Source organism: Piliocolobus tephrosceles, chromosome 1, assembly GCF_002776525.5.
Source record: "Piliocolobus tephrosceles isolate RC106 chromosome 1, ASM277652v3, whole genome shotgun sequence".
Taxonomy (NCBI): Eukaryota; Metazoa; Chordata; class Mammalia; order Primates; family Cercopithecidae; genus Piliocolobus; species Piliocolobus tephrosceles.
This window is the reverse complement of record NC_045434.1, coordinates 55,683,237-55,710,664: the sequence shown is the minus strand read 5'-3', so window position 1 is coordinate 55,710,664 and position 27,428 is coordinate 55,683,237. Positions and strand designations below refer to the sequence as shown.

General features: G+C 33.7%; 2 long non-coding RNA genes across 2 annotated transcripts in view; one reads left to right on the top strand and one right to left on the bottom strand.

Moving 5' to 3' along the window:
- The window catches only part of LOC111550974, a 59,682-nt gene extending 56,058 nt beyond the window's left edge, over nucleotides 1-3,624 (bottom strand). Inside the window, exon 1 of the long non-coding RNA XR_002734218.1 lies at nucleotides 3,292-3,624. This is a non-coding gene — a long non-coding RNA (uncharacterized LOC111550974). The remainder of the gene's footprint in view (nucleotides 1-3,291) is intronic.
- LOC113219793 lies at nucleotides 849-27,428 on the top strand. Its single transcript, XR_003306807.1, has 3 exons — nucleotides 849-1,029; nucleotides 11,876-12,050; nucleotides 27,015-27,428. It is a non-coding gene; the product is annotated as an uncharacterized LOC113219793 (long non-coding RNA).

The following is a 27,428-nucleotide window of genomic DNA, read 5'->3' as shown; positions in this document are numbered from 1 at the left end:
CATTAAATAACATTTATCATCAGCCCACCAGTCACTTTCTCTCTAAAAATACGTTGATTTTCAGTACTCTATAGAGTAATAGAAGTAATGGAGCATTTGAATCATGTGCCTTCATAAAAACGTAGACAATGTAAGATGAAATCTATAATAGTAAAATTAAGGTGGCATGAATTACTTTTGAAACTTTATACTCTTCTGTATTGATTGTTTTACATTTGCAAGAAAATACAGACACATTTTATGGAGAAAACTTACTAAAAATTAAGTTGAGAAAATTACTTTTAAATCCAAATATAACCTTTAATGTTTCTTTTATCATTCAAAAGTTTATTTTTTCTCATGTGTTATTTTATGTTTTAAATTATTCATAAATGACATAAAATATTAGCCTCAGAAATATAACGTATTGAAGATGAAACTCTTTCGCTTTCTCTTCATATGTGTATATATGTGTACATATGTATACACACACATATATGCGTTTAAATAGCTAACAATTTTTGACTTTTGTGTATCAATCAACAAGTTAAATATTGAATACATAGTATCTCATTATTATTCAAAAATCCTCGTGAAATAGATATGACAATTTTATTTCTACTGATGAGGAAATAGGCTTAGAGAGTTTGAGTAACTGCCTAAAGTCACAGCAAATGAGAGGAAAAGCTAAAATTTAAGACTTAGGAGTTAAGCTACAGCAAGCCCGTTGTATCTTAATGTTCCACTCATACCTTCAAAACATCTACTAAATGCCAGGCACTACGTCTATGCTGCTTACTTTTGGTTGGGTGTGGCTGACACCAAACCAAAATAAATATAAATACACCTACATACACAAAGGATGACAACTCAGATGAAAATTAAGCAGGGGTGAAATTATGGGCAATGCCTGGAAGATGGCAGCTACTTTTGGGTTGATGACCTACAAAGACTTCTCTGAGATGGTGACATTTAAGCTAAGATTTGCGTGTCAAGAAGGAAATAAGCATAAGAAGATAAAGGGGTGGCAGCTGTGACCATAATGCAGAAGTAAATCTTCAGATATTCAAGGACATTCAAGGGCCAGAACGTTACCAGTATAGCTGGTATATCACACCCTGAACTAAGGAAGAATGATAGGCATTGACATTAGAGAGGTTGAGGCAAGGATCAATCAAGTAGGGTGTTGAGCAGCCAAGTAATTTGGTTTATCCTAAGTGTTATGGAGAGATATTGGAGTGTTTTAAGTAGCAGAATGGCGTAATCTGGGTTTCATTTTAAATGGATTACTCTAGCTGTTCTGCAGGAAAGTGAGGGGAAAGGAGATCAAATCTATATTCGTAAGAATTATGTTTGGATACTTATATGTGCAGATTCACAGAAAATTATAGGCATATTGAATTTAAGACATTTAAATTTTAAAGAATGTACTCATTATAATGATAATCTTGAAATTACCACCTTGCAGAGAAGCACAAAATGAGAGTATATGCTTTAAAAATCTCCCATTCAATGAAAAGCCATTGAAGGTAAATTTGAAGATTTTTTAAAGTATTTTAGCAAATAGCATTATGAAAAGTATAAATACAATAATGTAGAATTTAATGTGTTCCTTTAAATAATGTATGTTATGACTTTTTTGACAATAGCACTTCACATGCTTTATGATTCATGCTTTGAAGTAATATTCCAAAATGACAACACAAATTGTAGTGAGTGAATATGTTTTTGATGTAGACTGATTCAATAGCAGTTTCTGAATGCTAAATGGAATGTTTTATACTTAAAGGAAGCATATTAGGGAGTAAAGCATTAATTTGTTGTGAAGCTTTTATTCCCTCTTTTATTTTTGATATTTTTGAGATAGATTACCATTTTTAAATCTCTTATCACAAAAGATCATTTTCATCTTACTCTTAGCAATTTAGAGGTGTTTATCAAACACACTTGGTGTGATACTGGTTCTACCAGGCTTATATAGTACAGATCTAAAAATGTTCTTTTTAAAAACCATAGTTCTGTAAATAAATAATATTTGAATAAATGAAAATTTAGAAAAGTGTCCTGAGTCTCCATTACATCTAAGCAGTTTTCAGAACAATCTTGTATCTTTGATACACTGGCACTTACTGCTATTAGGAAATGAGCTAATTCGTATAGAATAAGGATATAATAATCATGACTTCTCAATGTAGACAGAACTAGTACATGAAGACACATTCCTAGCAGAAAACATGTATAAATCTGCTTATATTTTAATGGTATTACCATATGTAATATTAAACATTATTCCAATTCTCTTTACTATTCAGCAATTCTTATAAAGTACAGCTTCCTTTCACATACAACATGGATGTTCCGCAAAGCATAAACACAGCCTTAGACTATCTTCCTGCTAATAGAAAATTACTTTCATTTCACTTACTATTTTTATAGACTTTTTTGAAGAACTGAAAAAGGTTAAATTTGTATTTTATGCTCTTATGTATGTTAATCAAAATCATTCTCCCAATACAGACAATAGTTATGAGTGTAGCAGATAGAATGTTCATTATCAATAGAAGACAAATATTGTAGACCATGGAGAAATAAAGTTAAACTGCTTTCCTTTATTTTAATAGTAAGGCCCTTGTGAAACCTTTAGAAAACTATTATCATTTACATAAAAATTAATTTCTAACTTTTCTAATACTATGTATTTGTATCATTCCTTTAGAAAAACTTCTTATATTTCACAATGCAAAGGAGTTTGAGCAGGTTATGAAAAACAATGAGAAGTATTAGTCTACTTCTCTGCAATATTTACTAGTGTGATCAACTGCCCACTAAGCTTGTCATTGTATAAAACAGAAAACATATATTTTAATCTTCCCAGCACCGAAATATTTAGGCTCAAATATTTTGTAAAATTTTTAGTGAAAGTATTTATTGAGCTATTAATATATTCAAAGCAATGTGTTGGATCCTCGTTATCAAAGATGAATCAAATACAAATTCTGCATTTTGGAAGGTTATGGTCTAAAAGAGAAGATAAGTACCCATAATAAAAATGTAAAAGAAGTATGTTCTTAGAAGCAGATCCAGTAAGGCGATGTTGGAGTTGAGAGATAGGATATGTTGCTTCCCAACACGTGAGGATACTTCTTGGAGTAACTGGCATTGAGTTATAACATATGGTAGAATTAAAATGTATGATCAGATAGAGAAAGATTTTTCAGCCATAATGCAAAAACAAAAGGTGAGTAGTAGTTTTCTATTGCAGAGTGATAAATTATCACTAATTTGCAGTTTAATGTAACACACATTTGTTACCTTAAAATTTCTATGGATCTGGAATCTGGGAAGGGCTTAGCTGAGTCCTCTGTTTAGGGTGAACAAGATTGCAATAAGGATTTGTCTGCAAGTGCAGTCTCATCTGAAACTCAACTGGAGAAAGATTCATTTGTGTTGGCAAAATTTAGTTCCTTGCAGTTGAAGGACAGAGAATTTCAATGTCCTGTTGATGTTCAACTGGAGAACATCCTCAGCTCCTAGAGACCACCCTAAGTTCCTGGTCACAGTGGTCACCCAACATACAGCCTACAACATGGCAGTATAGTTCTTTAAATACAGCCAGGAAAAAATAAACTTTCACAAGATGATCACACCTTATTCTCTATGTAATCATAAACATGTAATCACATTCCTCCTGTCTTGTTTGCTGTATCCTATTGGTTAGAAGCAAATCACAGGTCATGGTCATACTCAGGGGACAGTACTATTCAAGGCCATAAATGTTAGGAGATGGGGATGATGGGGAGGCACCACAGAGCCTATCCACCATAGGGTGGAAGGTGAAAGTTTTGGTTTAGCTGAAGGGTGTGGTACATGTACATGGGACAATCAGGTTGGAAAAAAGTTTGGGTTCAGGTTATGGAAAGAATTGAATGCCCTACACTGAAGTTGAACATTATATTTTATACACAAGAGGAAACCATTGTTATATTTTTGAAAAGTAGAGGAAACTTAATGGAACTAGGTTTCAGAAAGTTTAATCTGGAAATGAGTTATAAAATGAATAAGAAAAAATAATTAGTTTAGGAATCAAAGTTAGTATATTAACTTGTTGAAAGAATGAAATAACAAATATTGTAGAAAATATGACTATAGAATTAGAATTTAAAATTAAACTTTTGTTTCTTAAACTGAATTACAAAAGGAAGGGTGATCAGTAAGTCACTAGTTCCTTACGAGGTCAAAATTACAGGCTTCCTTTTATACACACATGTAATGTAAGATGTTCTTTGGGAATGTCTCTGTAAGAAGGAGAGGTGGGTCTGTGAGACACTCAGGTGTGGAAAAAGAGACTTCATGATACTCATCAAGGGGAAGAAAGGTGAGCCCAAGACAATATATTAAAAAAGAGTAACAGTAGTATGTCTAGGAAAATGGCTGGATATTGGATGTGCAATATTTTGTGTAATTAAAAAAAATTACTCTATTGGCAGCACCATCAAATTAAAGAAAAGCTGATTTTTCATGAGCATCATATAAGGGAAGTGGAAATCAGGATAAAGAAATATGATAGATGGCAACAAATAGAACTTGACAATAAAGAGACATTAGAGAGAGATAATAGTAATAATTGACATTTTTAATCTAGTCAGTTAGGAGGTTACTAATAACCAGAAGGATATGTTGGAAAAAGAGTAGGTTTTAGGACTACAAGAAAAATATTCGTTTATATATACTAAATTTAAATGATTTTCAGAATTTTTGCTGAAGATGTACAATGCACACTAGAACCCACAGGCAGTCAGGAGGAGGCAGGTGGATTCTTGGAAGTCACTAGGTAAAGCTGACAATTGAGAGTATAAGATTGAGCAAAATTACCAAGGAAGTGAGTGTGGTTCGAGAAAAAATAAAGACTATGAGCAAATCTCTATAAAGTATCTATATCTCAAAGACGGGATGAGGAAGCAGAATTGGAAGAACTTGAGAGAGAAGAAACAGAAAGAGTGATCCTAAAGGTAGTTGAAAACAACAAAGAAAGAGTAGAGTAGTAGCTCAAAGGAGAGAATCATCTAAGAGTGGCAAAGTTGAATCTTTTGAGTGGTCAGGCAAATAGTGCAGCAGTCCAAGTCTAAAGTAACAAGAAGACATGGGACAAAGGCAAAGTGAAATACATGTGACCCGTATAAAGTAACTGACTTCAAAAGAAATACATTTTTTAAAACACAATATCCTTATGGAAAATCCACTGCTATCTTGATTTGGTCCACAAGGTGCCAGTTTGTGATATCTAGCCTATAGTAATAAACGATCCAGAGAAGAGAAATAGAATGACATTGAAGCAAATCATTGTTTTGCAAGTAAGAGTTTCTTAATCATTATCTTTGTGAGAAAGGTTTTATTAAATGACAGAAGCAGAAATTGAAGTGTAAGATTTAAGGAGAAAGTGGGTGATCAGGAAACAAAAACCTTGTCTGATTTTATAGTGATGTAAAACTTGAAAAAACTCTGTCATGCAGTCGTGAAAACAGCCATGAGAAGGTTATGACTGGTCACAGACAACAGGGGAATGACGAGGCTAAAAACTGTGTCCCCCCTGGAGACAACAAAGAGCTTCATGAGGCGAACGCAACAGCCAGAGCCGAGAATGGGAATCAGCAGCAGTAGCCAAGGAGCAGAAGTCCAACCAAACCTATTGATACTATGGTATCTTGCTGATGTGTAGGCTCCTTCAGAATCGCTATCCATTCCACCTCACCAGCTTCCCCACGGGTTTCAAATGCCACCCAGATTTTCAGTGAATCATTTACCTTGGGAAGACGATGGGAAATTATTAAAGGGGCAGTGAATTGATCAGCTCCTTGGGTGCTGGAGGTTTGATTTTTTTTTTTATTCTTAGAAGACATGAGTCATGCACAGTTGTGGAATGGATGGGAGCAGCCATGGTAAGGAGTTGTATTCCAGAAACAAGAGGGCAACTTGGTGGAATCAGGCCCTGGATCAGGACCATGGGGATTGGATCGCAGGCACAGATGGAGACATGAGCTTTTGAGATCGAAAATGACACTTCTTTCTCTAAGTCTGTAGAAGACGGAAAGTGAATACTTGGAGTTAGAGATACATTTGAAGTGGAGTAGAGATATATCAAATAAGCTCCCACTGGGAAGTTCTGACCTCTTTAGCATCAGCCTAATGATGGGAAACACTGGGAAGAGCCATGACACAGGTGACCTGGGCGTGCCTGTGTTAGGTGTTCAGTTTTATCCTGATGAAAAAGGTGTGGTTTTCATGCTGCTGAAGAACAGTGGCTCATGTTTCGCAGTCTGCACGACTAACTTCATGCTCTTTGGTTGGGTTCAGTCACTCAACAAATGTTTACAGAGGTTCAGTAATATGCTATATTGCATAGTTGTTTAAAAAACTTTATTGCTTATTTTTCTGATTAGAAAAGGAATTTTTTTCTTTGTAAAAACCTATACAGAAGAAAAATGAATATAATATCATTTAATCAGTATTTCTTGAACATGTATCATGGGTTGAACCCCATATTGGCAGTTAAACATGCAATAGAAAACAAAACTGACATGACTTTGCTGTATAAAACTTATAATCTAGTAGAAGACACGAAATTCTGCCCAGACTCTCCCATCACACCCTCTCCAGGTAAACACTATTTGGTTTTGTGTATATTCCGCCAAATTTTTTTTTTATTTTTAATATACTTCAAATAGTTTTCATCACATTCTATGAATTATATTTTTCCTTTTTGCTGTGTAGAGATTAGGGTAGCTTCATGCTACATTCAGATACTAATTTTGAAGTTTTAGACAAGATGACCCAAAAAGGATGGCAAAGAAGGAGCTTAGAGCTGAAAGGGATTTCAAACGTGATCCCTCTCTTTACAATCTCTCTTTGAAATCTTCTTATTCAAAGCTGTATAATCAAATAGGTGCATTTACATGAAGTAAAACACATTAATTAATTTATTTAATACATTTTGAGTGTCTTCTCTGAGCAAGATAATATTCTAAATATGGTTTACTCGCTAAAGCAAATTTCCAAGAAAACCTAATTTTTCAGAAACAAACAAAACCTGTGGAGAAGAGCTAATATTAAGTACTTTTGCAAAATTCATATGCTCCAGTTTAAAAAAAGAAAATTAAAACTCAAACAGGGAAAAGGAAGACAGAAACTTTCAAACTAATCTGAAGTATGGAGAGGCAGATTTCTTGATTTTTCTGGCTGCAGTCATATACTAACATTTTAGTTTTATTCTTTTCTTTTATTGGAATAGTGGCTGTTTTAAAGATACGTAAGCATTTATACTCTCTGTCAGCTATCTCTGCGGGGAAAAAAGAATTTACACACCAGAGCACATGGAAAAATGCGTGCATGGTGATAGAGTTTTGCAAATTTATTTATTTTGGGTTGTTATAGCCCTTCTACCCTTTATTCTCATTCAAGCTCCCATTTTTTAAAAAAAAACATCCCATCTACAGGGAACTGCACAGAAAATGTGAAATTGGTAATTCTGCTTACTCGGCTACAGAAGAATGTAAGAAATAGCTATAGTATATGTCACTATAATTTATGACAGGGCAGTGACAATAACTTAAAGACACAGAATAGAAACCAACTATCCACCATTAAGTAGTGGATGAGCTTGGAGTATATCATTTTGTTGATATTTCTATCTCCAACACTCAGCAAATTATTACCCTTGCAATTCCCTACATTTTTTACTTTCTGGAAATGTCATGCATAATCCAACATAAAATGGAGACCATTTGTGCACTTTTCACTCAGTTTGTTACTGTAAGAAAGATGTTTTAAGGTAAGAGCTAAAATATTCAATCCAATTCAGTACAAAATTTATTGAATACCCAATATTATGGCTGCACTGTAATAAGAAGGTACAATAAATTCATTTATTGTCTTAAACACACACACACAAAATTGGAAAATGACTACCCCTTTATGGGGAAGGGCTGGTTGGTATTGAACAATTTCTTTCCACAGGGCTCACGAGTCTCTTGGCTCTCTAGCATCCTTATGAAGGAAACCTAAGAGTAATAAACTAAAACTAAAATAACAAAGGAAAGTATGATTTAGGAAATTTTACCCATAAGGTCCAACTTGCTGTAAAACAGTAAATATATCTAAATGTTCTGTTTTGTTTGCTGGCAGTAGATAGGCTCATTAGAGTTGGAGATGTTATCCCAAACTGTTTTCAGATAGGATCTCGATGGCATTTCAGTTTAATCCTCCCAATTCTTTAGGGGACCACTCCGAATTTATCTTACCAGGGGGCAGTAAGCATAGAGAAAAGATTACTTCTCTGCGCCTTTCCCTAACCAGATTTTCGGTTATTCTGAGACAAAAGGAAAAATGTATCTGCCTTCAGAAGTCTGACTACAAAATATTCTCTCCTATTTGTGCTTAAAGAGTCATCTTTCAGGAGCAGCAGCTCTCTATGTTACAGCAGTTCCTTTATTTATTCATTTAGTTACAACCAGCGCTTACTAACTGCGCATGAGGCCTACAGGAGAAGCCATCAAAGCATACAGGGAAAGAGCCTAGAGAATATTAGAGGATGAACACATAAACTTGGAATGCCCAGCCTAGACATGAACCACCAAGGAAGGAAAAGCATGCTGAGACTGGAAATACAAAGAATCATGTGAAGTGTGTGTGTGTGGTGTGTGTGTGTGTGTGTGTGTGTTTTCCCAGAAAGTTTCAAGCAAGTTGACAGAATGTTCAGTTTAAGAGACAAGCGAGATTCCTTTAGAAAACCTCTAGTAGCTTACAACCTTGTGTTATGTTACAATTTGAACATCAGGTGTGGCAGGTTTTACATAAGCTTTCTGTACAAGTGTCTAAAGAATGAGTGCACAAGTTGAGGAAAAAACTCGGAACACTTTTACACTGTTGGTGGGATTGTAAACTAGTTCAACCATTATGGAAAACAGTATGGCAATTCCTCAAGGATCTAGAACTAGATGTACCATATGACCCAGCCATCCCACTACTGGGTATATACCCAAAGGATTATAAATTATTCTACTACAAAGACACATGCACACGTATGTTTATTGCGGCACTATTCACAATAGCAAAGACTTGGAATCAACCCAAATGTCCATCAGTGACAGACTGGATTAAGAAAATGTGGCACATATACACCATGGAATACTATGCAGCCATAAAAAAGGATGAGTTTGCGTCCTTTGTAGGGACATGGATGCAGCCGGAAACCATCATTCTTAGCAAACTATCACAAGAAGGGAAAACCAAACACCGCATGTTCTCACTCATAGGTGGGAACTGAACAATGAGTTCACTTGGACTCGGGAAGGGGAACATCACACACTGGGGCCTATCATGGGGAGGGGGGAGGGGGGAGGGATTGCACTGGGGAGTTATACCTGATATAAATGATGAATTGATGGGTGCTGACGAGTTGATGGGTGCAGCACACCAACATGGCACATATATACATATGTAACAAACCTGCACGTTATGCACATGTACCCTAGAACTTAAAGTATAATAAAAAAAAAAAAAAAAAAAATCTTTGCTACATAAACCCAGGCTAACTTGTTTGATGTGGACGGAATGAGGGGGAAACTTGGATCCCTGAACATGGTTGCTTTTGGATTTCATCCAGCCTACTGACATACTGCATATTCTTAGGAGTTAACAGATGGTTCTGGTTCTGACCCTGGCTTTTCCTGTGCAACTTCCTGTGTTACTATCTGTGTGATACTTAGAAAGTTAGTTCACCATTGGAGCCTCAGCCTCGTCATCTGTAAATTGAGAATAATAGTAGTATCTATCTTAAAGGGTAGTTGTAGTCAATGAATTATTACATGTAAAAAGCTTAGGACATTGCCTGACGTGTCTCCTTGTAAATGTTATTTTTCTTTCTTTTTATTTCCTTTTTTTCTTTTCTTTCTTTTTTTTTTTTTTTTTTTTTTTTTTTAAGATGGAGTCCACCCAGGCTGGAGTGCAATGAGGCAATCTTGGCTCACTGCAACATCTGCCTCCCAGGTTCAAGCGATTCTTCTGTCTCACAATCTTGAGTAGCTGGGACTACAGGCAGGTGTCATCATACACAGCTAATTTTTGTATTTTTAGTAGAGATGGGGTTTTACCATGTTGGCCAAGCTGGTCTTAGACTCCTGACCTCAGGTGATCCACCCACCTTGGCCTCCCAAAGTGCTGGGATTACAGGCGTGTGCCAGCGTGTCCAGCCATAAATGTTAATTTTAATTATCATTATATATTAAACTTATTGTACAAGTGTGAAAAAGAAAATTAACCCACTGACTTTGAGGGATGCATATTCTGATTATCCCTTACAGTGTGGAAAATAAGTTGTCTTTAATGAAAAATAAAATACTTCAACAAGATCCTTCTTACTAACACCAGACTAATGGCAACGTAATGGACAGAGTTTGCTTTAACTTCCTGAGAAAAATTAAATCACCACATTTTAAAATAACTAAAATGGATCTCTCTGTCTCTCTTTTAAATAATATCATGCCCTAAACCCAAAGGCCTAATTCTGCTTGAGAGCTGTTTTAAAATATGACCTATTTCTTTCAAGTTTCTCATTTTATTATTTATCCTCTTGGAGCTCCCAACTTTCAAATAAAAGTGAATGTATTTCTTTTAAATAAGAGGAGGTCTGTGCAGTGCACACATCTAGATTCTGATAGTGCCAAGAGAATTTTTTTTTTCAAAGCAGCAGTTCATGTTCAGCCAGCGCCAAACGGAACTTAAAGCTCAAAGGGTTTGACTAAATTTAGAAACCACGATGTTCAAGTGGTTCTAAATTTGACAAAGCAAACCAGAAGCTAACCAAAATCGTACATAAAATGATCTTTTCTATTATGACAACAGATTAGACAAGATATTATTATCCTAAATTTAGGAAAATCAGACCAATAACTAAAAATGAGTGACTTAAGGCTGAAAATAAAACAAATGTATTCCTATTCCAGAAGAAGGAATTCTAATATCTTCATGAATATTTTGAATGACTTTTCTGATGCTATGAAGTTGCAAATATCAAAATTACTTATCAAATTTTAAAGAAGAAAAGAAAACTGTTCCTATCAAGTGTGTAGTCTCTATGGCAATGCTTCCAATCTGAGTTCCAATATTCTCAAGAGCAGCTCATGTTCAGCAATACTTCATAAAATAAACTTGAGTTGTCCACCTGGGTTTCCACACCAAGCCCATATATTTCATACATAATATTATACAATGATATGTTAAACAAAATTGATTTAGTCCTTTTTCTGTGTCTTATAATTTTAATTGTGTATAACATTTGTAACATTTCCAATTCTTAAAGCATTGTGTTTTATTCCCAGAACACACCTTTGCTTCATTCTGAGGCTACCGTCTAGTACACTGATTAAAAAACTGCTACATTGTTTTCCCAGGGCAGAAATTTTAGGTTGAACCAGGAAAAGTAAGATTAACTGCTAACATACTACAGTTATACTTTAAAATTATTGTGAAACTATTATTTTAAGAAATAGTGAAACAATAAAATGCATATGATGAAGTTTTCTATTTTATTTTAAAATAAAATATAGAATATGATATATATGAAGTTTTTGCAACAGTGCTTTAAAAATAGTAGTAGTGCAGGATTTTACTAATGTCAAAGCTGTAACTGCAAGTTAACTTTGAGCCCGGTTAAAGGTGAAAATTATGTATTTTCTGAGAGAAAGAAAATTTCAAGCTTTAAAAACCACTTTATACTTCAAATCAAACTTTAAGAGACCTACTCTAGTTTCCCTGTGTGTTCCCTAGCCCTTCTACTGGCCTTTCGTGTAACCACCTAGCTTACCTAAGTTTCTCTATTGAAGCAAGAGCATTTTCATTTCAGAATTCCTGTGATCTGGTACACATAAACAAATATCAAGAGAAGTCAAATTTTAAAATGATGGACATTTTCCAATTAGATTACTTCTGATCAATACAATGTCTGATTTTTATACAATGTCAACTAAAATTCAAATTCAGATGTCAAAAAGGTTTAAATAACCCTCCCTCCAATCTCTGTGAGTATATATTAGATGTGGGAACCAATAAAGTTTTAGACAAGGAAGATTATTCCATGTAACGGGAAAGCTGAAACCCCTAACACTTCTATTGTGTACCTGCCTTACTTCTGAAAATAATTTCTTGCAATATTCCATGAACATTAATGCATCAGTAAATTACCTTGGATCATGAATTTTTACTGGAAACAGTACCAAAACTCTGGGTTTTCTGTTGGTTATTTATCTCTAAGTTCATCACACAGTATTTGAACAAGGCACAAAGAGTCAAATTAAATCATACTGAGTAATTGCAGGCAATTGCAGGTCATTCTTTACTATCTATGGGGGATAAAAAACAATTTATTTTGGGATTAAGAAAACTATGTTGATAGTTTTCTTATCACAAACATATAGTTTTATTGTAAGGACTTAGAATATGCAGATAAGCAATATAATGACAATATATCCAAAGATAACTAACATTAATATAATCTGGGGGGTATAATAATTTTATACATGTTGATAGTTTGATTTCTATTTATCCAGTGAATCAGTTGGGATCCAATCAATTTGAACAAAGAAGTTTATGATAATTTTTTTAACTGTAACAGAGGTTTGAAGTAATGAGGGATTTGCAACCAGCAGTAAAATAATGTTAAGAAATTTGGGAATACAGATATACAGACTAGCCACTATCGCTAGGGTTGAGCTAGAGATGGGCCAAGGGGTCAAGTGACCATGCCGTGACTACAGGCACTCTGCTATTGCCCAAGGGAGGGAGCAACAGAGAAGTGGCTCACTTCCATGAACTGCAGGAGCCATGTGCAACAGAAACTACAGGCTCCCAAGAGTGAGGTTGGATGAGTGTCTGAGTAAATTAATGAGTCTCATCTTACTTACCTGATATTTTCTATCAACCTCTAATTGATGATTTTCATTTCCTCTTATTGTTGTCTTCAAGGTCTTCTTCCCATTCTATACTCTCTCTGGGGATCTCTTTACATCCCACAGCCATTGAATCTTAAAAATAATACTAGAAATAATTGAATGAAATTTCCAAGAACTTAAGAATATAGATCGCTTTTTCCCCCTAACATCTAGAACAGTATCTAGCATATTGACAATATCCAATAGTATTTGCTAAATAAATAAAAACACACACTGAAGAGTCAACATAATAAATGAATAAAAATGTATTCAAAAGTATATCATTCTGAAATTGTACAATGCATATAAATATTTGATGCTAAAAACTTCTATAAAGATAAAGAAGATCACATATGGGAGTTACAACATTTAGACTTCTGAAAGAAAATTAATTCTAACCTAGAATTCTATGCTTCATTAAAAAAATTAACCAGAAGACAAAGATTAAGTAAAGCAACTTACAGATAGGTTAGATCTAAAAATATGTATTTGTGATACACGGAAGATATACATCACCAAAATAATGGAATAAATAAACAAGACATAGGATTAATGAAAACTTATTACAACACAGGAGAGGTTGAAAAGAATTCCGGGAATATTGTTGAAGGGAAATCCTAAGACATCAGCCATTCTTCTAGAAGCTCCAAGGCTATTGAGAGCATGAAAACTAAGGAATGAATGTTTCCAGGAAACAAAAAAGGAACCAATAAATTCATGACACGTTACCTGGTGAGACTGACTATAAGCAGACATAAACAAAACAATTTCCATAGGTGTATTATTGTGTGGAATGTAGCAATTTGTGAAAAGGAAGAGACAAGTATTAACTCCAGGACAAACAAAGAGTTATTTAGGTAAGGGTGCAAATCTTAGTAAATGACTTGGTTCAGAAGTGAACAATATAACACAACTTTTAAAAAGTTGAGGGGTGAAGACTGAAATGGTAATTTAAATACCAATTCTGACAAAATTTTATTGACAGGAGGGAGATAGGAGTGGAGAGAATTTTGTATCATGGTACAAAAGTGCTAATTTTAATATTGCATAAAAAGAAGTCATTGATAGCAGTAATACATATTATTTCATAATATGAAGGCTGTAGAAAGAATCTTTATTTTATTTTGGTAGAAATTTTTATTTCTATTATCTCCCTCCTTTCAATAAAATTATATCAAAATTTGTGTTTAAATTACGCTTCAGTGTCCCCTCTCCCTCTTTTGTCCCTGAGTGCCAGAGTTTGTATTATTATTTTGAGTTATTAATTGAATTTTTAAAAGCGAACACATATTAGTTTTTGAGATTTTTTTTCTTGTTGTTCTTGGGTTATTGACAGCAATGGAGAGAGAAGGAGAGAGAAGATAAAATGAGCAAATACAAAAAATGGTGAAATACACAATTACTGCTTTCTAGGACTCTTGTCACTAAACTGAGCTATTGCAATAAGGTTCCTGCTGATTTTTCTATCACCAATCTCTCCCTTTAATTCCATCTTTCACAGAGCTTCCAAAATTATCTCCTAATCACAGATCTGGTCATTCACTTTCTTGTTCAAAACCCCAAAGCAACTACTGACTGATCACGTTAAACTCCTCTGTGTGACATTTAAGTCCTTATCTTGTCCAACTCCAACCTAACTAGAGTTTATTTCTTTATTAATCAATGTTATAAAACTACATCCTAGCAATAAAAGATTATTTTCTCATCTCTAAATAAGACAATCCCTTTACACTTCCATCCATTTCTCTTTTTTTAAATTTCAATAGGTTTTTGGGGAACAAGTAGTGTTTGGTTAAATGGATAAGTTCTTTAGTGGTGATTTCTGAGACTTTGGTATACCCACCACCTGAGCAGGGTACACTCTACCTGATGTGTAGTCTTTTATCCCTCAACCCCGTCCCACTCTTTCCCCCAAGTCCCCAAAGTCCATTTCTTGGTCCAGAGTTCCTATCATTTGCTCTTCCCTCTTTGACCTAACTTATTTCCTATTTTTTCATATACAAAATGCTAAAGGCCCAGGAAAACTTCTCCAATCACTTGCCTTGACATATCTGAAATGCCACTGTGTTGCCACTATGCATTGTGTTTCTATTATAACACTAGCAACATTTTGTTTTGGGTCACAGTATGTACCTTACACCTATCTGGTCCACAAAACAAAATTCCCTTTTTCCTTGAGAGGAGAATCTGTGTCTTACTTAGAGGCATACTTCTGTGAATGTTTATCACAATGCATACAAAGAGTAAGTGTGCAAGAATTGCTTGTTTAATTTTAAACAAAGTATTTTAAAATTGCATAAATATGTATACCTATTTAATGTTAATATTCATAATGAGTCTATCAAAGATAGTGACCAAAATATTCTAACTATAAAATGTTTTCATGCTTTGCCATTTATAAGGAGAAATTCAAGACTCAGCACCCAATTGTTTTAAGGCTTCCAATGACTCATAAAATTATTCCAAAAGTTTGAGAAAACTTATGTTTGAAATTATTTATTCAGAAATTATTAGCAAAGCCCTAACTAGTATTTCCTAAATATGTTGAAATTAAATACAATAAGAAAATCCAAGATCTCACAGGTGTTATTAATAGTGGCATTGTTATTAGCAAGATAATCTGTTCAATTCTATGAGAATATAAAACTGAGAAAGTTTTAATTATTGTAAGCTAAAGACCTATAGATTTTAATGCTTGACTTTTTTACCTTAATGCTCATTCTTTATTTGTTTTCTTTTTAGTTCTTTTAAAATTTTTATAAAGTTCAGGAGAGATAGCAATCTACAAATAAGGACACTTTGCTAGGTTCCCCCCACTCCAACCCCGATCCACTCATTCTCTTTGTCCTCTGATAATTTATGAGTTGGTTGAATACATCGACTTTCAGATTTGATCATGAGTACTTTCTTGGAAGAGTCCAATTAGCCTTGTTCTGCTAAATATGTCAATAAGAGGAAACCGAGTGTATTTCACAGTATGTTTTTCAAGCATCTCTCCACCGCAGCTGTGTCAAGTATACTCACAGCAGATGTGAACAGTGCATGCAGTGCTGTTTCCTAACGCTCTATCTGCAAATCAAAAGTACTTATTATTAGAGACATAACAATTTTTACTCCACTTACTTTAATATCGTTTATAAACTTAATGAAACAACAACAATTGTGACAGGTCAATATTGAAAGAAGAAATTAACTTTGCAATGAGTGTTGCTCTTAAAACTTAGAAGCTCCCAGATTATACGTAACTCAACATTTCTTGAATGATTTTTACCACCCTGGTAAGTATGAATAAATTGGGGCAACACTTTAATAAATGCCAGGTTGTGAAACTATTTGAGATTTTAAAATATTTGAATTCCAGAAATTAAAAAGTGAGCAACAAATAATGTCAATGTAAATTATTTATCAATAGTCATTTTAAATGTCTCTGCAAGCATTTTCCTATTTTATAAACATCTATACTACATACCATCTGCTGATGCTTATTTTAATTCATAAGAAGACTATGTTTAAATGAAAATGTAAGTGACAGAATCAGAACAAAAGGGAAAGGGCAGGAGAATAAACTGAATAAATTCCAAATATGACTTCTAAAGGCAGACAATATAAAAGCTGTAATCTTAGTTTAAGCCTTACACTCCTTAAACACAGTAATTACAAGACATCTGCTGGGAACACAGCTTTGCTATTGGATAACATTAATTGCCCTGTAATATTTCCTGACACTCCCCAAAATATGCCCCATTGCTAATAATTCATTCACATTTCAGCACCATTATTAGCTACTAATTCAAACAATCAAGACAAAGACAATAAATGGATGACCTTGAACAATTACCCACTCAGTGAACAGAATTTATTTTGTGCTTTTCAAAGACGTAACTGCTTTCCTGTGACTGTGAATAGCACTTCAAAATCAGGCAAATGCAGACAAGAGAAAAAAAATCGTGGCATAAATGTAATGTTCCTTCTGATATTCTTAGAGGACTAGTATTAAAACTTATCCACATATTATGCTTTCTCTAAGAAAAATAAAAGGAAGTATGAAGTCCAAGCAAGAAACAAATTCTCTTTATAACAAATAGAGACAATTTAGTCATGAATAGTCAAGTATACATTCAGTTATTTCTTTTTGTTTCAACCTGTGAGAACATTTAAGAATCACATACATTCAGAGCCAGGAAAAACATTCACTACTCACAGCAAAATGGTGGGAGTTTAATGGACAGCTCCTCAGGGGGCTCCTCTTGCAAAATATTTTAAACACAGTCTGCCAAGTTAACACTCCCTCCCCCTCACCACCTCCCTGTTTCTCAAGAAATTTGAATTTTTAAAGAAATGTTGTACTCTTGGCCTTTTCTAATATGGAATGCATTAAGCGAAAACCCATAAATAAATGCTTACATATGCTTGTGAGAAATAAAACAGACACCTCAAATTGATCTATTTGCCAACAAAGGGGAGGGGGAGCAGGCACAACCGACAACTAAGGCCAAGGAAGTAACAAAGGTATGGGTGAACCTATGTTATCACTATATTTCTTGGACGTGTTGTGGGGCATATTCTGGTTTGGTGTGATCCAGTTATATATACAAGAAGAAAGGATGTAGAAAAATGGGTTAAGCAGAGGCATTCCAGTAGGGAAAGAGTTTTAGCATATTTTTATGGTCTGAAAAATCCCAGCAAAAATATTGAGTTTTTAAATATACATCAAACAAAGGAAAAGCAGGTTTTGAATTCTCTTGACGATATGTGATCCTGTAAAACAATTGTCATAACATTACCGAAATGTGTAATATATATATTTATGAACTTAAAATTCATAATATTATAATTTTTCCCAGTGTTTAGAGAAAAAGTCTTGGAAGACAATTATTTCTAATTGTGTCATATTCCCCCTCCACCCCAGTGAACGTTTGCCAAGGCATTTGAAAAGTTCTATCATAATTTTTCACATAGAAAAAAAAATCCAAAAAAATATTACTTATGTAAGAATTTTTATGTACATTCAGTTCAACATTTTTATTTTAATGTTAGCCTAATAAAAACTAAAATAGAATTTATCCATACAAACCTTACACATTCACTTTTTTGTTTTGGAAATTTCTGTGTTCAAGAATTTTTATACAACATTAGAGACATTTATGTTAGACTACATATTATATAATACAGAAAAAAACATTATTTGATTGTATAAAAGCAAAAAGAAACTCTACCAAAATGATAAAGAAACAGGTTAGAAAGCTGAGGGTGAGAGGTTGAGGAAGAACCTGAAACATATATTCCTTAACAATTGATCAGAAGTGTACAAAATACACAATAAAAAATCAGCCTTAAGAAAGCCGAAGATGATAGCATATCACTGAGAGATTCACCTAAGTCCAGAGGTGGTTCTAGGATCACTAATTATGCAAAGCACAGAGTGGGAAAATAATGATCAATTATCTACGTGTTGGGCTGTATACTAGAGACTTTTCATAAAATAGCTTTCCATTTGAAGACATTATAATGTAGTTAGAATGACAAAATTAATACCCAATATAACCCAAGTTCCTTTACAAGCCTCAAAGTAGGTATTAATAGGGTCACTGTCGAATGTGTACACATGTATGTGCATTTACAAAAAGGATTTCAGGTTGCTTCCCTCAAGGTTTCAACTTGCTATTTCTAGAAAACCCAGAGGAGATTCTTCTGTGTACTTCACACTAATGTATTTTCATTCCTTCCCTTCTTCCTCCACATTTCCCTTTTGGTACTTAAAGTCCCTGGAAGGTGCAAGCTTCCTGTGATCGACAGCCTCTGTCTCAGTGAGAAAAGCCAATGTCCACACCAAGGGCATGATTACCCTCTGCTCCCTGACTGCCCAGCCGTGAGATTCCCAAGAGTTTCTGGGCTTCCTATTGCCCTCCCTGTTTTAAAGCAATGAGGAAATTCTTCTGTCCTCCAAGTCATGCTACATATTACCCCACAAAACACTGAGTAAGCCTTGTGTTTTCACAGACTGCTTCCTGGAACTGGTGTCTTCCTTTAGGGTCTAGACATGAATTCAGTCCACAACTCAGAGAATAGACCACAAACTATTTTCTCCATGTTTCTCCTGGTGGCTCCATGAAAACATTTTCACTTCAAACAAATGTCCTCATGTAAATAGTATTACATGCTTATCGTTTTGAGGTTCTTTACCTATGGTTTCTCCTTTGATTCACAAAAAAGGTGATGATGTAGTTACTCCTATTATCCCCATTTTGCCGATGGTAAACCATAGTTTATCAAAGTTGAATGACTTGGCCAAAAGCACCAGGTAGTAAGTAGTTGTGCATGGCCTCAAATCATCCAAATTCCATATTCTAGCCCTAGAATTGTCTAGATTCCTAAAATGGGCACAAATTGGGGTACACTGGAATGTCTGTTACACATTTGAAATTGTGGGAAGTAATGTAAAAGGCTGTGCTGATGATACACAACCACATGAGAAGGTGTCAATGCAAAGAAAAGGCAGCTCCAGAAAAGGCTCGTGAGTCCTGAATTTATTAAATCCTTGCTACTTGTTTTCTTTGGAATTACTACCCACTTTTCAACTTGCCTCAGGTCAAATGAACACCTCCACACTGCTGAGTAGAATCTATGAGGCTCCTATTGTAATCCCTTCACTAAAGAAGCACATTTGGGCATCATTAACCTAATTTAAGAATTGGATTAGTGTAACTTGCTCATGGCCATATAGATGTTAAGTGGCAAAGCTGAGTTTCAAACCCAGGCAGTGGGGCTTTCCCAAAAGAAGTGCCCATGCAGCTAACTTCATGACATTGCACAACAATTTATTAAGGAAAAAGACATAAACCTAATTTACTGTGTGTGGTATATAATTTTCCAATGTGTTATTTCCCAAAAGAATAACATCCTAAAATCTCTACAATAAGCTTCAGATTATTTCCAAACAAGGGCCGTGGTCAGAATAATTTAGTAGAAAAATTTCTTTGATTCTTCTATAAGAAATCGTGTTAGGAATATTAAATGCTTAGCATATAAATATTATTTAAAGTAAACAAATGCATGTCTAAAATTGACCTTTAAATGGATATTAATAGTTTTCTCAAGCACTTCTTTTGGGAAAACCTCACTGCCTGGGTTTGAAACTCAGCCCTGCCGCTTAACAGCTAGATGGACATGAGCAAGTTACTTAACACTTCCTCCTCTGTAAAATGGGTTATATAATGTGACCTTCATCATACTTGGTAGGAAACTTAAACAAGTTCACATGTGTAAAGTATTTAGAGCAATATCTAGGCCATGACAAAGTCTAAGTTGATTTTTTTAAATTAATGTATGAAAAATGACTGGAGCTGTTCATTTGAATCAGACCACCCAGTGTCCCTGATTTTTCTGGAGTCTAATCCAGCTCTGCCCTCAATAAGTATCTAGAGTGAAACTTCTGGCATAATGTATAGAGAATAAGGAGTACGAATGAATTTCAGACCACTACTGTAATTTATTTATAGCTTTGAAACTCACTAAATCTCATACCTTACTCACATATTCTTGATATTTGGTTTCCATTTAATTTTGGCAAAATGTGCATTTCCCCATATAAAGAAAAAGGTCCAGGATAGATAACTGGCTATCATATATCCAACTCTTGCTAAATAGCATTTTGATGAGAGGAAAGTAAATTAATCAGACTCATTGTGATTAAATCTCTTTAAAAATGCACACACACACACACACACACACACAAAGGGAAAAATGAACAAGGGTTTTTTAGAGATCCATTTCAGCGAAATCCTAAATATCACTCCACAAGCTCATGGAATGTCTTGGACTTGCTTAAAATGGATGCATTGTTGAGCTACACAATTCTTTTCCACTTTAGAGACACTCAAATACATTTATATATAAATTGCTTTTTCTATAATTTTATTAAAAGAAGAAACCCTAGGTGAGTTTCTTTTTATATTTCTATAACAAAAATATTAATATCCACTTAAAGGTCAATTTTAGGTATGCATTTTTTCTACTTTAAATATTTGTATGCCAAGCATTTAATATTCCCAACATAATTTCTTATAGAAGAATCAAAGAAGTTTCTCTACTAACTTATTTTGACCATCGCCCTTGTTTGGAAATAATCTGAAGTTTATTGTATAGATTTTAAGATGTTACTATTTTGAGAAATAACACATTGGAAAATTATATACCACAGTCCATGAGGCTTTTTTTCTTAAAAAAATTTTGTGCAATGTTATGAAGTTAGCTTCATGGGTATAAAGATAAAGGGCATCTCTCTTCTAGGATAAATAAAATCTCTGGAAAGACACTCAATTGTCTTTTTTTCTTTGTTTTCTTCTTCATCATCTTTATTTTTTAAATAACTATTTGTTTAAAGTGACATTGTGTAGATTAAATTATTTTTTGCTTACTTGCAGTTTTGACATTTCCTTTTCAGAAAACCCCAAAGTTTTCAGCTAAAGTTTAGGTTCTAGTTTTAACTGCATACTTTTGTTTTTCTCATATTTTATTTCAAATACTGAGCCAACTTCGAATTAGATTCATGTTTTCTGTGCTTTTCTGAAAAAAAAATTCTACAATTTCTATACAGATATGGATTATGTATGTTCAGAAAGATTTAGTGAGACTAAAAAGATGTGCTGTACAATATGAATCTCATAATTTATCCTACAAAATTCTCTTTAAATTGTTGCCATTTTTAAAAAGTAAAAATAAAATGCATGAAGCCTAGCATGAGGATAAGTGAATTTATTTAAATAACAAGGACTCTAAAGAAAACAGGACTTCAAGCAAAATTACCGTTGTGGATGACAGATCTCATTATTGCTGCATATTCAACATGTTTGACCAACCTTCAGTAGTGCAAAATGCAAAGAAAGGCTTGTGCAATCACTTTATGCAATATTTATTTAGGAAATGAAAGCCCAGTTCCATTTATTAATTACATTTTTTAAGTAAATCATTTGGAAACATCCAAATGTTATTATTTTATCCAACAAGTGTGCTGTTCTTTGATCTCTCATGTTAAACTCTGCCTACATGAAATACAGAATGCTTTGGATACTACAGTCTCACAAGGCTCATTCTCAAAGTATGCTCTGCATGAATTTTAGAGACACCAGATTTCCATTTCTCACTTTGGAACCTAATGTTGCCAGATATCAAATGAGTAAGCTCAGGCAATACCACACATAGGAGCTTGTCAATACTCCAGAAAAGTGTAGAATGATCAAATGCGTCAGTTGGAAAAATAACTAATAGAAGGAAGGCTGTGAAGTCAAAATGGCAAGATCTAGGTTCCAATTCCAGCCCTACCACTTATTGCCCTTACCCATGTTACAGAGTATTAAGAATTATTGCCATTTTAGGTCTGTGTACTAGAGTGAAACTTCCTTTAAAAAGCTGAACGAAGAGTCAATCTATAATGTCCACGTGTGAGATGGTAACGCCAAGTGAGGCCACCTGGGTCTGACGACAGGGTTTGGGAGCACTCTGGTCTGGATGCCATGCAGAAGATGAGAAGTGAATGCACTGATCCTAACCAAATGACAGAGTTCAGAGAACGAGGTAAACGGCAGCTAATGAGAATGTAGCGAAAGCTTGTCTTGAAATAGAAATCCATTAAGTTTTGACAAAGTCTACAAAGAAGACAGATGGACATAAATGTCTTTGTGAAGAAAGCATCTAAAAGATAGCAATAATTAGTTTTAGTTTCTAAAATAATGTAAGAATTCTCACCTAATTAAATTAAATGCTGACAGGGATAAATCTTATAAGCTATTATTGATGCATAAAATTAAAAGTGGATTATAGAACAAATTTTTTTCCTGTGCATTAGGGCAAGTCATGCTCATTTCGGAGTGCCAAAATTTGCAAATAAACATATATATACATTATATATGTATACATATATAATATATACATGTTATATATGTGTACATACATATATGTAATATACATATATGTACATACATATGACATGTATTATATGCATATATATGTATGCATACATATTATATATGTATTACATATGATATATATTACCTATATAATACATATAAAACATAAAGAGGTATTTATTCTGTCAAAACCTTAAGTATATATATAATATATATGTATTAGATGTGTAATATATACATATATAATATGTATGCATACATATTATATATGTTTATTTGCAAATACATATGATGTGTGCGCATGCGGTTTCATTTTATTTTTCTAAAGTTACTATCGTTTTAGTGTTGTGTCTAGGTTTGCTGTATACTTGTGTATACTGTATACTTGTGTCTATGTTTACTGTAATACATGTCTATTCAGTAGATACTGTATGCTGGGCACTGGGTTAAATATTAGGAATGCCAAAACGTGTCTGCTCTTGAGGAGCTCTCAAAATGTTTAACAGAGACATCGTAAACATACATAAACTTACACTATCATGCACTAGGTATTCTAGTAGATATATGTACGAAGTATTATGGGAACACAAATGGGGAAATAATTCTGATTGGGAAAGAGGGGGACCCATTTTTAAAGATACTCAGAGAAGATCTGTGATTGGGGCATTGAGGAATAGAGAATATTCTATGCATTCTAAAATTTTAAAAATACTATTAAAAAGACTTGAGCAATTATTTATTTCAGTTGCTTAATTTTAAACATGAAAAAAATGAGAGTTGGAGCTGTAAAGTAAGGTGTTGAAAGGCACCAAAAATAAAAGGGAAAGAGAAATAAAGTACAAGGATTTTCAGGGTTTTCAGGTCACCAGACTTTCTATTTCACACAGGGACTCTATCCCTGTTCAGTGGCCCTGGCTTCACAAATCCTACCCGTAAGTCCAGTTGAGGCCGGTTAATATAAGTACAGTTCAGGCCAATTCATATAGGTCCATTACTGAATAGGAAAACACTTAAACTTAAATCTCTATTTAAAGAAGACAATGATTCAAACAACTTAGAAGTAATATTTTTAGTTGTTGTTTCAAGATGTTCCCATTTACTTACTTCACTTGCTAGGAAATATGATGTTTATCTATATACTATTTACTTTGGCATAAAAGAAGTATAATATGATTTCTTTTTTATTAGAATGCCAGAAATCCTGAAATGACAAGTGTTATTTATTATTTAGAATATCCCTCGAAACCCATAACCATCTGAAAACTACTTGCTAGGATCTGGCAACTTTGAATTGGGCCTTTTGCCATTTTGACAGATGGTCAGAAATATAAGAAGCCAAAATACCATATATGTGCACTGATTGTGAAAGTTTTGGGTGTGATTCTCAGCTTAATCACCCACATGGCTTTCAATGCTGATTTACATGACCATGATTAAAAAGAAGAGCATGGAAAACACACACACACACACACACAGACACACACACAACGCACACATACAGCTCTTCATTTGGTAGCTAGATATAGATGCTCAAGTTCTTCTGCTGCCTTGTAGTTCTCTTGATAGGCAGTCCATGTTGATTTTTAAAGCTACAGGAAAGTGCATTTTGAGTATTTGTAGGCTTCTGTATATTTCAACCATATGCTTTTATTTGGATGTACCTTAATCCCAGAGCAGCCAGACAACAAATTTGGCACTCAAGTATGGAATGTAGCCATATTATGCTCTCAGATGGTATCAGCAGAACATTTATATGATTTAGATTTAATATTGTTCTTATAAGAAATATATTTTATTGCAAGTTTGAATATTGGTTACATGATTACTCCAATTTGTACTTAAGGTTTTAACAGAATAACAAATATCTCTTTATGTTATTTTGGTCACTTGGAATAACTAAATTGGTTTGGCCATATGGTGACCAAATGGCAATTATTAACTGCTCATTGATGAGCTATTACAATAATGCAAATATAGCCATATTTGGGTCAATTTAGTTAAGTTACAGAAAATCTATCTCTGCATTATACCACCTATATAATCTTTTTTTAAGAAGCCAGTGATTGAACTCAATTAATTATCACTTTCAATATGACTAAGATGAATACAGGTATTCTGTTAACTAAATGCTGATACGGTTATTAGTATCAGTAGGAACCTTTTACTGCATGTTGATTATATATTGCATATTAATATAAGTTTAATACATGCTAAAATGTATGCAGTATTTAATTTACATCATGAAAATGGTCAAATTCTACAAATTCTTTTGATTTCCATTGCGTGTGGTCTTCATTTTTTCTTTCCATCATTAAATTTAAAAAGACTTAACATTTCAGCAATTATTCTGATATAGAGCAAAACAAAAATACCTATTTTTGCCTTTAATTTGATCACACTGATTATGATTCAGTGTTAATCTTAATGTTAGCATTTGAAATATTAAAGGATTAGATGACAAATAAAATGTAGTATCTTATTTTCTTATTGCTTATTTTTATTAAATGAGAAATTCTATAGTTTTATGGGGCACAGAACTGTGGAATCTTATGGGATAATATGTGGTACACATTTAAATAAATGAATCAATACTTTCTGTAAAATTACAGTACACCAAATAAGATAATCATACTAATTGATCTTTCCCTTTGGGGAAATGAAATAGGAAAGATGATTGGCATGGCTATATCCTTGTCTTCATCCAAATGCCAGGAGTATAATAATCACTCAACTCCTCCATTCTTTCCCAGTTTGAAAAATCGTATGTGAGGGAAGATCTGGTACATCATGTGAAATATAAACTTCATATTTACTACTCTTTCTTCCCACCCACTTGCCCTTCAAAATGAGACATTACTTGATCGGTTATTTGAGGATAGCGGTAATTCAAATGCAAATAGAGACCCTCTTGCACTCAAAATGACGTACCTCAGAGCTCTTTTTTTTTTACTTTTTTAAAATTATACTTTAAGTTCTAGGGTACATGTGCACAACATGCAAGTCTTAATAAATAGGTCACAATGTAAATTCTTTACAACTAAACAAAGAAAAGCAAAGACAATCTAGATTTTCATATATGAATCAAAATTTTACAAGTATATAAAAATTAAATCTCCTACTAGTTGGGTGGGATGTAGAATTAGAGAAAGGCAGTTTTTTGTTTTATTTTTTTCAGTCTTTTCACCTTTGGTCCAGTAATGGCTAAACTGGAAGGAAAATTGGAAGGGAGCAATTCTTAAATTTGTTTTTCTAGTAGATTTTTTTTTCTTAACCTAATCCCTGCATATACCGTGTATAATAACACAGCACATCATACCAAGAGTTTTGGTCGGGTGAGGTGGCTCACGCCTGTAATCCCAGCACTTTGAGTGGACGAGGCGGGTGGATCACTTGAGGTCAGGAGTTCGAGACCAGCCTCATCAACATGGTGCAACCTTGTCTCTACTAAAAATACAAAAAATTAGCTGGATGCGGTGGCATGTGCCTGTAATCCTAGCTGCTGTGGAGGCTGAGGCAGGATAATCACTTGAACCCAGGAGGCGGAGGTTGCTGTGAGCCGAGATCGTACCACTGCACTCCAGCCTGTGAGACAGAATGAGACCATGTCTTAAAACAGAAAAAGAGTTTCAAAGATTAACTGGGTTATTTTGAGATGAAGTAAATGCTTGCTCACGAGAGAGAGATATATAAGAAATGTTTATAACATTAATGTATATAAATACTAATTACATGTAATGTTAATTTATAAGTATATATTCCTCATAGTTTGGTAATTCTGCTTTGGCATATAATAGCATAAAGCATGTAGAAGTATTGATGAAGTTTTAAATCTGATCAAGAAAACTTAGATGATTTTTCCTAATAAATGTTGGGGCAGAGTTAATGATATATTCTTGTGGGAAAGTTAATACATATAAATAAAATCATAGAAACACAGAAGGAACTATCATAGTAGATTATTATAATACTGTACTTATGATAGTTTTCAAGCGGATAAACACCATCTAGTTTCTTTACAGACAAAACAGAAAGTGAAAACCTTATATTAGATACTGAATGTAACAAAAAAGAGGAAAATTGTTAATATGAAAATCTTCTTTTTATTTCCAGATGATCTCTTGTGTGCTAAAATTCATTCTTTATCTTACAGAGAAAAATAATAAAGATAAAGATTTTCAAGGGCCATGGTTTATAACAGCCCAATACAGCTACAATACCTACATACAGAGTTAGGATCAATGTGATGTTACATCGGAGTAAAAGAAGAAAATGTATTAAATATTGTTTTTTAGAAAGTCATTCTATAGTAATTTATGATTCTCACATCCATTAGTATTACAGAAATGTCACTCTTAATAATTTTATGTTTTAATCACAAAAATGTTAAGCTTAGAATAAGATTTTTTTTTTCTAACTGGTGAATTATTTTTTCTCTATTTCCCAATGCTAGGGAAAATCTTAGATTGCTAATGTTAGTACATAAGATAGCATTGATATTACTATGAATCCTAAAACAGCTGATCTTTGATTTAAAATGCTTATGATGCTTCTATAATTTAGTCCT